Source organism: Arachis ipaensis, chromosome B05 (assembly GCF_000816755.2).
Source record: "Arachis ipaensis cultivar K30076 chromosome B05, Araip1.1, whole genome shotgun sequence".
NCBI lineage: Eukaryota > Viridiplantae > Streptophyta > Magnoliopsida > Fabales > Fabaceae > Arachis > Arachis ipaensis.
In genome coordinates, this window is record NC_029789.2 from 20,335,897 (window position 1) to 20,347,302 (window position 11,406).

Genomic DNA, 11,406 nt, shown 5'->3' on the forward strand with positions numbered 1-11,406 from the left:
GACAGATAAGACTCATCGGCCATAGGACAGACATTCATCATATGCACTTGTATGTTTTGTTTGAGTATGCATTTGCTTTAGCTTACCTATTTGCTTAACTGTAATTAACTGCTACTTGATCTAATTGCTGTATCTGTTTCCATATTTGTGTTTTCTTTGTCTGTCATGCTTGTGTTTGTTTCTGAGAGATCCCTCAGGCGGGTGGAGGAGACACTGAGGGTAGTTCCACTTGATGATTTGAAGGTCTGCAAAGAAAGAAAAACGAAGAGTTAGATTAGAAATCCTTAGATATAGTCATCATGTTTTTGGTTTAGTGCGAACTCTAGGATTAGATATGGGATTGTTATGGTTTTGGAATGCCTCTAGCTTCCCAAAATATTATTTAATTATTTATATGGGCATCTTTACCATACTGAGAACTCCCGGTTCTTATATATATATATATATATATATACTCTGGCCGGCCTTTGCTTTGCAAGTCGAATCTAGAGCTTGTTAATTTATATCTCTTTTTTGAAACTCCTATCTCATATGTACTGTGTTTCTTCTGTTTTACTATTCACGCATTTTATTCTTAACCGTTCGAGTGTGATGTGACTTTTGAGTTCTGTTTTGTTCAACTTTTTCTTCAAGGTTCCTAGTTAAACTTCTTTTCATATATGCCTATGTACGCATTTTACCTTTAAAGGTCGTAATACTTTACAACCTCTGATTTACGAACATAAGCGTAAAGCTCTGTGTGGTAGGGTGTTACAAGTATCACGAGAATTGTGATTTAAGTTGAGACATGTGCGAGAGATTATGATTGATGATGATTATGTTATTGATGAATCGATTAGTAATGATTAAGAATGTGGTGTTGGTTCCGATTGATTATATTTACGTGGGATAATGATTGTAGTTGATGAAGATTATGATATGACTAGTGGCGATTATAATTATGTTAAACGATAAATTTTATGATGAGATTGACGATGATTGAGTATGGCTTAATTGGCAAGGTCTGGGTGTTATCCCGCTTGCGTAATGAATTAAAGTAGATTGAGATATACCTGCCTGGGTAGATGCAGTGATGTTGTTCCACTTGCTCCGGGTTATGGTTTGAGATTCTGGGTAGATGTAAGGATGGTGGCTTTGTCCTACTTGCTCCCAGTTTGTATTTGATCTTCTTGGGTAGATGTAAGGATGGTGGTTTTATGCCGCTTGCTCCCAGATGTTGATCCTCCGTCACAAGTTGTGGCTAGACACTTAGACCCTTCCGAATATTATTCCTCCAAGAGATGTTAATCCCTCTTGCGAGATGCGTGCACACAAGGACTATCCAGGGTTAGCTAATGGACATGTCGGGCTTTGCTATATAATCGACAGATGATATCATCGGCCATAGGACAAATATGCATCATTTGCATTTGTGTGTATTGTTTGAGTGTGCATCTTGTATTTGGTTTGCCTATTTGAATAATTAAATCTATCTGCTACTTGATATAATTGCTCTATCTGTATTCTATATTTGTGTATGCTTTGTATTGTTTTGTTTGTGTTTGAAAACTTAGAGATCCCTCATGCTGGCGGTGGTGATGCTGAGGGTTGTTCCTGATGTGGTGATGGAGGTTGAGGTAGATTGGACTTGGTATTGTGCTAATACTGTAGTTTATGTATTGGATGGTTAGGAATGAGTGATGTAAGTTGATTGGGTAGGAAGCCCTTAGGCATGCCTTTGGTCTTTTCCCTTTTTTAAAAGATTTACTTTACGGATTTGTAAAATAAAGAAGATCCATTACGACATTTTCAAAGTAAGATTTCTCATAAAGCTTTCCTAAAAGGTTAATTTTAAAAAGAAACTGTTTTTATAAGAGAATTCTTTCTATTTGCAAGTATTTCTTTGCTTTGATGGTATTTCCTTCCCTATTGAGAATCCAAAAGGATGACGTTTTCACCCCTTTTTATATCCAACATTTCAGTAACAGGTTCAAGAAGCTTTAGCAGGAAGCTTTGGCGCGAAGCTATGACCGAACTACAGGGCTATATGTATTTGTATTTTCTGTTTTTGGTTTAGTTGAGATTTTTTTCCTCGCCTTTTTGTCATTTTGAGTTTTAGAGGGACAAGACTTGTATTTGATAATTTTTTAATAAGTCTATGTATTTTGTACTATGTGAATATACTTATATGATTAAGTGGTTTAAAGTACAAACTTTTCATTTCCATAATTAAAAATACAGTTGTATATTTGCAAAGGCTCAATATTAAATAAATATAGTATCAAAATAAAGGAGTAGAGGTAGGTAACGCTCGGACTTTAGTGCGATCATAAGGTAGTAAAAGTTAGGTCGTTACATTTATGGTATCAGAGCAGTTCATCCTGATTAGAGTCTTGGAAATGAACTGACTATGCTTCATTGCATACTCTGAGTATCTGTCATATTGTAGGTCTTGTCCGGATAACAAGAATTGCAGCTTTATGCACATGACCATCTATTGATTAACGTTGTTAGCTTACCATTGCATATCTGCTGATTTTAAGTTTGGCCATCTTAATGTTGATAGTTTATGTGTACGGGAGAGTTAATGGGTTATCATAGATAAAATAGAATTAATAAGTGATGCAGTTCACGGGTTTTGGGAGTGTTAGAAATTAATTTTTGAAGTTAGTTCTGTTTGATGTATACTCTCTACTCATGCTTGGCGTTATCTTTTTCTCTATCAATTGCATTGAGATTCCTTGTTCTTTATTTCTTTCTTGGAATGTGATTGACTTATTCGCCAACCTTATGTTATCATTCATGTATGTCCTTACTTGGTTCTGTATCTGATTGTTGCATGAATCTTTTGAAACGTTTATCCTTATCACTATTTATAGCCTTCTTCACAAACTCTTTGCTCCTTGATTTAATCTTGGATTTGTTCTGGTGCAACAAATAATTCTCGGATCTTTGGAAATATTAGGTGTTCCTTTTAACTAGTGTATGTCAATGAATGTGCTATAACCTTGCCACATTATTTGATGTATCAATTATCCTTCTTTTTCTCATCTTGAAATTTCCTATTTCACTCCCTTTTCTTGAAACGTGATTTGAGTTTTCTTATGCGTAATTTGATTAATCGTACTCTTAGTTGCTCTTTTTGATTCTTGCAACACGGTTGCTGACTTCATATTCCTCCACATGAGCTATGAAACCCTTGAGGCGACTTGAAGTTGCTCCGCGGTGATACGTCACATTTTGTGAAATTCTCTTGGAGTTTCGTTTTTGATCTTTTAAGGAATGTTTTAGTTGATTCTTTTACAAGATTTTCCTTGATATTGCATTTCTTTACGTGGACGATGTAATTTCTTGATCAACTCTGAACATGTTTTGGTGCAATATGTCTTTCCTTGTAAATTTCTCCTGGAGTTCTTATTTCTGACCCTCTTGACAGAAATTTCAATTTAATTCTTTTCTTACTTGACTACATCCACAACTATTTTTAGAATTTTTATATGATCATTCTCAATTCAGCATATATCCCCTTATATGCACTTTGAAACTTTGTTATTGTAGTTTGAACTTATTTGTTTGCAACGCACCACTTATTCTTTATTTGACCGATGGGAAAAGTTTAACTTAGACTTTCTTCCTTAGACACAACTTGATTTTCTACCAATTTTATTGCGATTTTATACATGATTCTTATATGATTATGCCCCTAAGTATCTTTCAAAATTCTTGAGACAAATTTTCTATTCATAGCCCAAATAATTCTCATTTTTACAAACTTTGAATAATTTATTTTAGCTTGGATCTATTTTGACGTAGTGCATTATATATATCTTTAGTATTGCTTTTGAAAAATGTTAGTTTCGTATCTTTCTTTTGAAAAAGTAAATTCATTTCTACTTAAGTTTTTCCATCCTTTGTGAATATTTTATATGATGGTGTTGCTAATCTTCCTCCTGAATTTTGTGAACAATATGATCGAATTTAGTCATTTTTCCTATAAACTATGTACTTCTTGACTCATCTAGACTTTATTTCAAACCCATGCACTGTTTCTCTTCCCAATATTCCTATCGAAGTTCTTTGGATTCCAGATTCTTTCTTGCATTTAATTTTTTCTTCCGGCACACTTTATAGCCTTCGACCATCCTTATTTACTTGTGACTTAGACCATTCTTCCATATTTTTATGAACCTTGTACATCTTTGATTTAACTTGAACTCATTTTAATCTAATGTACCACTTCCTTTATTATTAATCCTTCTGAGTTCATGAAAAAGTTGTCGTTGACTCTTATTCTTCTCTTCCTGAGACTTGTATATCTTTGTGTATACTTGAGCTTGCCTTGGTCTCACGTGCAATTCCTAGATATATCTAGCGGTATGATAGATCATTGGTACGCAGCTTGTTGACGCAGAAGGTGAATCAAGATTTAAATTATATAGACCACATTTGATGGACGTAACGAGATAGCAAGTATTTGGTGAAGTTTGCAAGGATAGTCATTTTTCGGAACTCACCAGAGGGTTGTGAGAGAACAAAAAGTTTATAGAGTTGGACGTATTGAAAAGATTGAAGGATCAAGATAAGAGTTCAAAAGGAATGGAAGTTGAGAAACTTTTAATATATGATAAGTGTTGGGGATGACATTAGATATTCGAGTGAACTTGAAACGGAGTGATAAGCGAGTTTGAAAGCAGCGAAGTTTTCGGGTTGTTAAACGAATAAGGATGTGTGACGCCGCCCATAATAACTTAACACGAACCCATCAAGTCTATTTTGAAAATTTTGGCACCTTATCATACCTTCTTCACTTATTTTATAACAAGTTGAAACTATTTTTATATATCTCAGGACGAAAATTTTTATAAGGTGGATAGAATGTAAGACCTAGAATTTTTGAAAAAATCTTATTACGAGCTAATTTCAATTTATTTATTCATTAAAGACTTTAATTTCAAAAATTATTTTATTAAAGATAATTAAAGTAAGTTTTGATAAATTGAGTTTAAAATAAATTAAGGATTTTATCTTATTTTATAATTATTGATCATTTTCCTATTTACAATTTAAAGTTTTAGAAATTCAAAAATAATGAGGTTTTGACTATTTAAATTAAAAGTCTTGATTGAAAGCCAATTAGTAAATTGATATAATAAATAATATTTTTAAAATAATTTTAAGGGATTAAATTAGATTTCAAATTAATACTCTATACCTTAATTTGATTAAAATTACCAAACTCCAATTAACCCAAAAATCTCCAAATCAAACCCTAATCCTAAAAATCAAACACACTAACCCTAACTCCTTCTAACTTAGCCATAACCGCCACCCTGTTTCTTCCCAAAACTCAACATACACACAAAATACACACATACACACAGCGGAGATGAAGAGAGAAAAAGAGGGAACAGCAGCGCCGGTAGGGCCTAGTGCCGCTGTCGCCGCCGTCCATGCCACACGCGAGGAGGAACCGTCGCGCCTTGTGATCATCATCCGAGCTACCACCATCATTGACTGAGGCTGTCTGCGTCGCCGTCGCCTTGAGCCAGCCGTCGTCGAGATAACTGCTGTCACGAGCTTGAGGGGGAGGCCCAAAAGGAGATGCGCATGAGAGAGAGAGTTCGCAGAAGAGAGCGAGCCAGAGGAGAGGAAGAAGCTGACTCATCGCTGTCCTCGTCGTGGGTCACCGCCATAGCGCCCTGCTGCTGCCAGCTCCGTCATGCCTTGTCGCCGTCAAGAACGAGGAACAAAGAGTGAGAGGGAGCCGTGAAGTCGCTGCTGTGTCACCACTAGAGCTCCTCGCTGCAAGTCTCGCCATCGGGAGTTACCGTCGGAGCTGCCGCTGCTCTGTCCTGGCAATCTTCCTAAGTGCGGTAATTTCTCTTTTTTCAGAACCCTCAATATCTAGTGTTCTGTTACAGTTTGTTAAAGAGGTCGAGATGTTGGTACCGTAGGGTTAATTTACTGGGATTGCATGCGGTGAAAGTTGTCGCTGTTGCTGCTGCCAGGTTTGTTCAGAGTTGCTACTGCTTCGTTATGTTGTTACAGTAAGTGTATTCTATTTTGGACCTTCGCAGTTAGTGCTTGATTATAGCTTGTTAAAGAATTTGAGGTATTAATGTCGTAGGAGTGTGTACCGTTGTTGCATGCTGCATTTGTGGCTGCCGGAGTTGCTGCCACAGCATTCTTGGCCGTCCCTCATGGTAAGATCGAATATGTTTTACATCTTTTTGCCGCAATAATTTATTCTAGTTTCGCTTAACCTCAATTTCTGCATTAAATCCAAATTATGTCAGATATGCGTTGTTGCTGCTGTATTTATTGCGGTTGCTTGGAAATCAATGAGGTTGCTGTTGCGAATTAAGAATAAAAGAAAATTGCCGTGTTTAATTTCTGGATTACGGTTAATTGAGGTAGGGGCTAGGATTGTTTTAAAATGAAAATGTTTTGGGCTTTGAATACTTGACAAGTTTAATAGGTTAATGCAAATAGATAAATGTCTATGATGTAAATGATTTTTCTACTGTGATTGAAATGTTGTCTTTGTTGGTGATTGGTTAATTTCATAATTTTTGGTGAAATTGATTGAATATGTTGATTTTGGTCCTTTTTTTTTATTGAAATTGATCATTATTGGTTTTGAATGACGGACTTAGAATGTTGAATTGAAATGCTAATTTTTGTTGTGTTGAAGTTGAATTGAGGGAACCCATGAAGGGTGGTAAACTCCATTTTTTAGGGAAAGTTCTGCCGAAATTTTTCTAAGAATTTGAAGGGTTTTGAAAGTTTTGGTTATTGTTTCGAAAATGAGTTTGGTTTGGTCAATTTATCAAAAGTAATATGTCATGAGTACTTTTTAAGAATTTAAAGTAACTAAAATAATGGATTTGAGGATAAACGCTTTCGGGGTTTCAAAATAGGATTTTTGATTTTTAACTGGTATGGCTTTGAGCCTTATTGAAAAAGTTTTAAAACTTGAAATGGTTTTAAAATTGGTTTATGATTTAACTTATTTAAATTTGAATAACAACAAAAAGAGATTTATTTATTTAATTAAAGATTTAAAAAAGATAAATTACTTTATCAATCCATGGGTTCGGGTTAGAAATTGTAAAATGAGATAGTGTTAAATAGAGCTAAGTTGTGAGTGGAAGAAAAAAGAGATACTTGTGGAACATATAGTTGAGTTGTGATTTACAAGAATTACGAGATAATAGCAAGGTTCTGAAAAATGGACTGGACCGGCCAGTTTGACCGGTTTAATTGCGAACCGGCGATGCAAACGGTCCGGTCCTCCTCCAAAAACCGCTGGTGAGAAATCCGGTCGAAAACTGGTGAATCGGCCAAAAACCGGTGAACTGGCCGAAAACCAGCCGGTTGGGCCGGACTGGTAACCGGCTGGTTCCTCTAAAACGACGCCGTTTTTAATTGTTTAAAAAAAATGAAACCCGACCTGGACCCACTTGTGACCCTAAACCCCCCTTCTTCCCCCATTCATTCATCTCAGTCTCACACTCTCACTAACGGTGAACCCTAGCCCTCTGAAGCATTCCCAGCCCAGTAGCCGTCCATCGTCGCCGGGATTCTCAGGTCGTTAGCACCACCGCCGTCGCCTGGTCTCTTCCCCATTCATTCATCTCAGTCTCACTCCACTCGTGAACGGTGTACCTAGCCGTCTGAAGCATTCCCAGCCCAGTAGCCCTCCATCGTCGCCGCGGTCCTCAGGTCGTCAGTGCCACCGCCGTCGCCTGGTCCTCAGCACCGCACCGCCGCTTCTTCCTCTTCGTCTTCGCTGGCATCTCGAACCCAGGTGAGTGACTCCACGTCTTCATCTTCTCTGAACTTCTTCTTCAATTTTTGTTCCATAATTCTTCAATTCATCTTGGGTGTTGGGTCTGCGTTCTTCGTTCTTCTTAGAATGTATGGTTCTGATTCTAGAACACCTAATATTACTGCTTTAGTGTTTTGCTGCTTTGTAATTGTTAATTTGTTACTCTGTTTTAGTCCAGAACACCTAATATGCTGGAAACTTACTCTGTTTTAGTCCAGAACACTTAATTTGTTACTCCGTTTTAGTGTTCATTGTGTTTTGTTAATGCTGGAAAGTGGGAACTTACTCTGTTTTGCAATATTGTTGAATGTTGTAGGCAAAATTGCTGTAGGCAAAATTGCTGATATGGTCTTGTGTTGTGGTTAAGAACATGCTGTTAATTTTCATTGTGTTTGGCTCCTGCTTTAGGTTAAGAACATGGTTAATCATTGTGTTGTGGACTTGTGGCTGCTATTTTTAATTGCTGATGGCTCCTAACATGGTTAATCATTATTGAGTCTGTCCTGTATTTGCCGATGGTTTGAAGTTTTATTCTGAATGTTTGAAAGTTGGTTCTGGATCTGTTGCTGTTGCTGATGGTCCTTGAAGTTTGGTTTTGAATGTTTTGTTACTCTGTTATGCTGCTGTTGCCATTTTTTAATTTTTAAGTATGATGTTTCTGAATTTTTGTTAAAATAGTTATTAACTTCAGGGTTTAGAGTGATTATTTGTTGCTGTATTTAACTTTTGTTGCTGCTTCTTTTTTCTTTCTGACTCTGTTAAGTTCTGTTAAGTTGCTACATTCAAACTTGTGCATTGGCTTGTTCATCTTCACTTGAAATAACAAAAAGCTTCTCATTTGATGATCTATTAACTACCTCATTTTCTGGTACCATTCCTTTTGTTATGGCTTTAGTTGAAGAAATTGGAGGGGCTGGATGAGGAGACATTGATGCCTCAGAAGACACCACCACCATCAACATATCCTTGTTACTTGAAGGTTTTTCTTAGCACAATAGTTGAAATCACAATCATAATTACATAATATGTTTAAATAATTATCCCCAAAAAAAAGAAACTCACAAGAACATCTTGAGGTTTTGATGATTGATAAATCTTTATGTTGACATTTAATATTTGGTATTTTTTTATACTATTTAACTTGAATTTGTATATTAATAAGATTATATGAATTTGATTGATGAATTTAATGTTGTTTCTTAAATTTGAAACCTATTTTAATATTTATATTATACTATAATTATATTTTAGAATGTTTATTTATAATTTATTTATTATTTTATTTTAAAACGGTTTTTCCGGTTGAACCACCGGTTAGACCGGTTGGACCAGTGAACTAGACACCAGTGAACCAGTAGCTAGAGCAGTTTGATGACCGGTCCGATTTTTCGAACCTTGGATAATAGTGGAACTTTGGGATTATTAAACTGAAATTAAGGAATAGGAAAGTTTGGTTTGTCAATCTATAAAGTGATTAATTAGAGAAATGTGATTCGATGAGATTGAATGGATTATGCCGTGTTTGACCTAGATTGTTGTTGGCTATAAATGATTATGTTCTAATTGAGTTTGTATACAAGCTTGACCTCAAGTATAGGGTGTCGTATTAGAGACCTCATACCCACAAGCCGAATGTAATGGTCCAAGTCCAATCCGGTGCATGTTAAAGTGTGCGGAGTAGAGTTCTGGTATTGAATTATTGATGAGTATGATGAGAATTTTGATTTAAGTTGAGACATGTGCGAGGGATTATGATTGATGATGATTACGTTATTGATGAACCAATTAGTAATGATTAAGAATGTGGTGTTGGTTCCGATTGATTATATTTACGTGGAATAATGATTGTGGTTGATGAGGATTATGATATGACAAGTGGCGATTATGATTATGTTAAATGATAAATTTTATGATGAGATTGACGATGACAGAGTACGGCTGAATTGGCAAGGTCTGTGTGTTATCCAGCTTACATAATGAATTAAATTTGATTAAGATATACCTATCTGGGTAGATACAGTGATGTTATTCCACTTTCTCCAGTTATGGTTTGAGATTCTGGGTAGATGCAATGATAGTGGTTTTGTCCCGCTTGCACCCAATTTGTATTTGATCTTCTTGGATAGATGCAAGGATGGTGGTTTTATCCTGCTTGCTCCCAAATGTTGATCCTCCGTCGCAAGATGTGGCCGGTGATGCACCACTATTTCATGGAGCATTCTATGCTGAATTTAGGAGATTTTATCACCCTTTTCCCACATTTATCCAGTAAAATGGCATGGTTTTATGTATTTCTCCTAATTTGTTCTTAAAAGTGAAAACATGCTTTTTAAGCCCTTAATTGGTTAATTTAAATTCACCTTTGATTCTACTAGAAGCCTTGATGTGTGTGTTAGTGATTTCAGGTTGAAAAGGGCCAGGAATTGATCAAAGGAATGAAGAGAAAAGCATGCAAAGTGAAAAAATTATGGGAAATCAAGGATTTGGGATGCATTCATCGACGCGCACGCGCAGCAGATGCGCACGCGTGGAATGTGAAGTCACATGGCGGCGCGTACACGTATATGACGCGTACGCATGGAAAGCAAAAATGTCAAGCGACGCGTACGCGTGACCCACGCGTACGCGTCAACGTTCACACGTGACTTCATTAAAGTGAAAACGCTGGGGGCGATTTCTGGGTTTCCTAGGCCCAAATCCAACTCATTTCAGAGCCTATTACATGCCGAAATCAAGAGGAGTCAAGGGGGGAAGTCATAATTGAATTTTGAAGGAAATGTTTTAGTTAGTTTTCTAGAGAGAGAAGCTCTCTCTTCTCTCTAGAATTAGGATTAGGGTAGATTAGGATTTCTTAGATCTAGGTTAATTTCATGCTTTGATATACTTTTCCTCTTCAATTTCTTGTTCTTCTACCTTTTCTTTCTTAGTTTTGTACTTTAATTCTTGTAATTGTTTACTTTGTTGTTGATGCGCTCTTCTTCTATTTTCTCTTAAATGCAATTTATGTTTCATCTCCTTTATTGTTGAGTTTAATTATTGTTAATTTCCTTACAATTAGTAGTTGAAGATTTATTTTTCTTGCAATTCTATGTTGCTTTGCTTTTGTGCCTTCCAAGTGTTTGATAAAATGCTTGGTTGGATTATAGAGTAGATTTTCCTCCTCTTGGCTTTGGTTGAGTAATTGGAGACTCTTGAGTTATCAAATTCTTTTGTTGATTGATAATTGAAAGTTGCTAGTTGATTTGAATTCCACTAATTCTAGTCTTTCTTTAGGAGTTGATTAGGGCTTGAGGATTCAAGTTGATTTATCCACTTGACTTTCCTTCATAGTTAAAGGTTGACTAAGTGGGAGCAATGGACAATTGATGTCACAATTGAGGAAGATAATAAGGATAGAACTTTTAGTTCTCATTCCTTGCCATGAGCTTTATTAGCTATTAGTTTTATTCTTGCAATTTACTTTTCTTGTTCCTTATTCAAAATTCCAAAATATACATCTCATAACCAATAACAAGAACACTTCCCTGCAATTCTTTTGAGAGACGACCCGAGGTTTAAATACTTTCGTTATTATTTTTAGGGGTTTGTACTTGTGA

The 11,406-nt window shown here is 36.0% G+C and overlaps 1 long non-coding RNA gene across 3 annotated transcripts; it reads left to right on the plus strand.

Annotated features, from left to right (window-relative positions):
- On the plus strand, nucleotides 5,224-10,506 carry LOC107643282. 3 transcript variants are annotated; one of them, XR_002362609.1, is made up of 5 exons: nucleotides 5,224-5,852; nucleotides 5,934-6,026; nucleotides 6,107-7,789; nucleotides 8,706-8,789; nucleotides 10,216-10,506. It is a non-coding gene; the product is annotated as an uncharacterized LOC107643282 (long non-coding RNA). The 3 variants fall into 3 exon arrangements; XR_001620808.2 differs by lacking the exon at nucleotides 10,216-10,506 and having other exon boundaries at nucleotides 6,107-6,182; nucleotides 6,276-7,789; nucleotides 8,706-9,021; XR_001620807.2 differs by lacking the exon at nucleotides 10,216-10,506 and having other exon boundaries at nucleotides 8,706-9,021.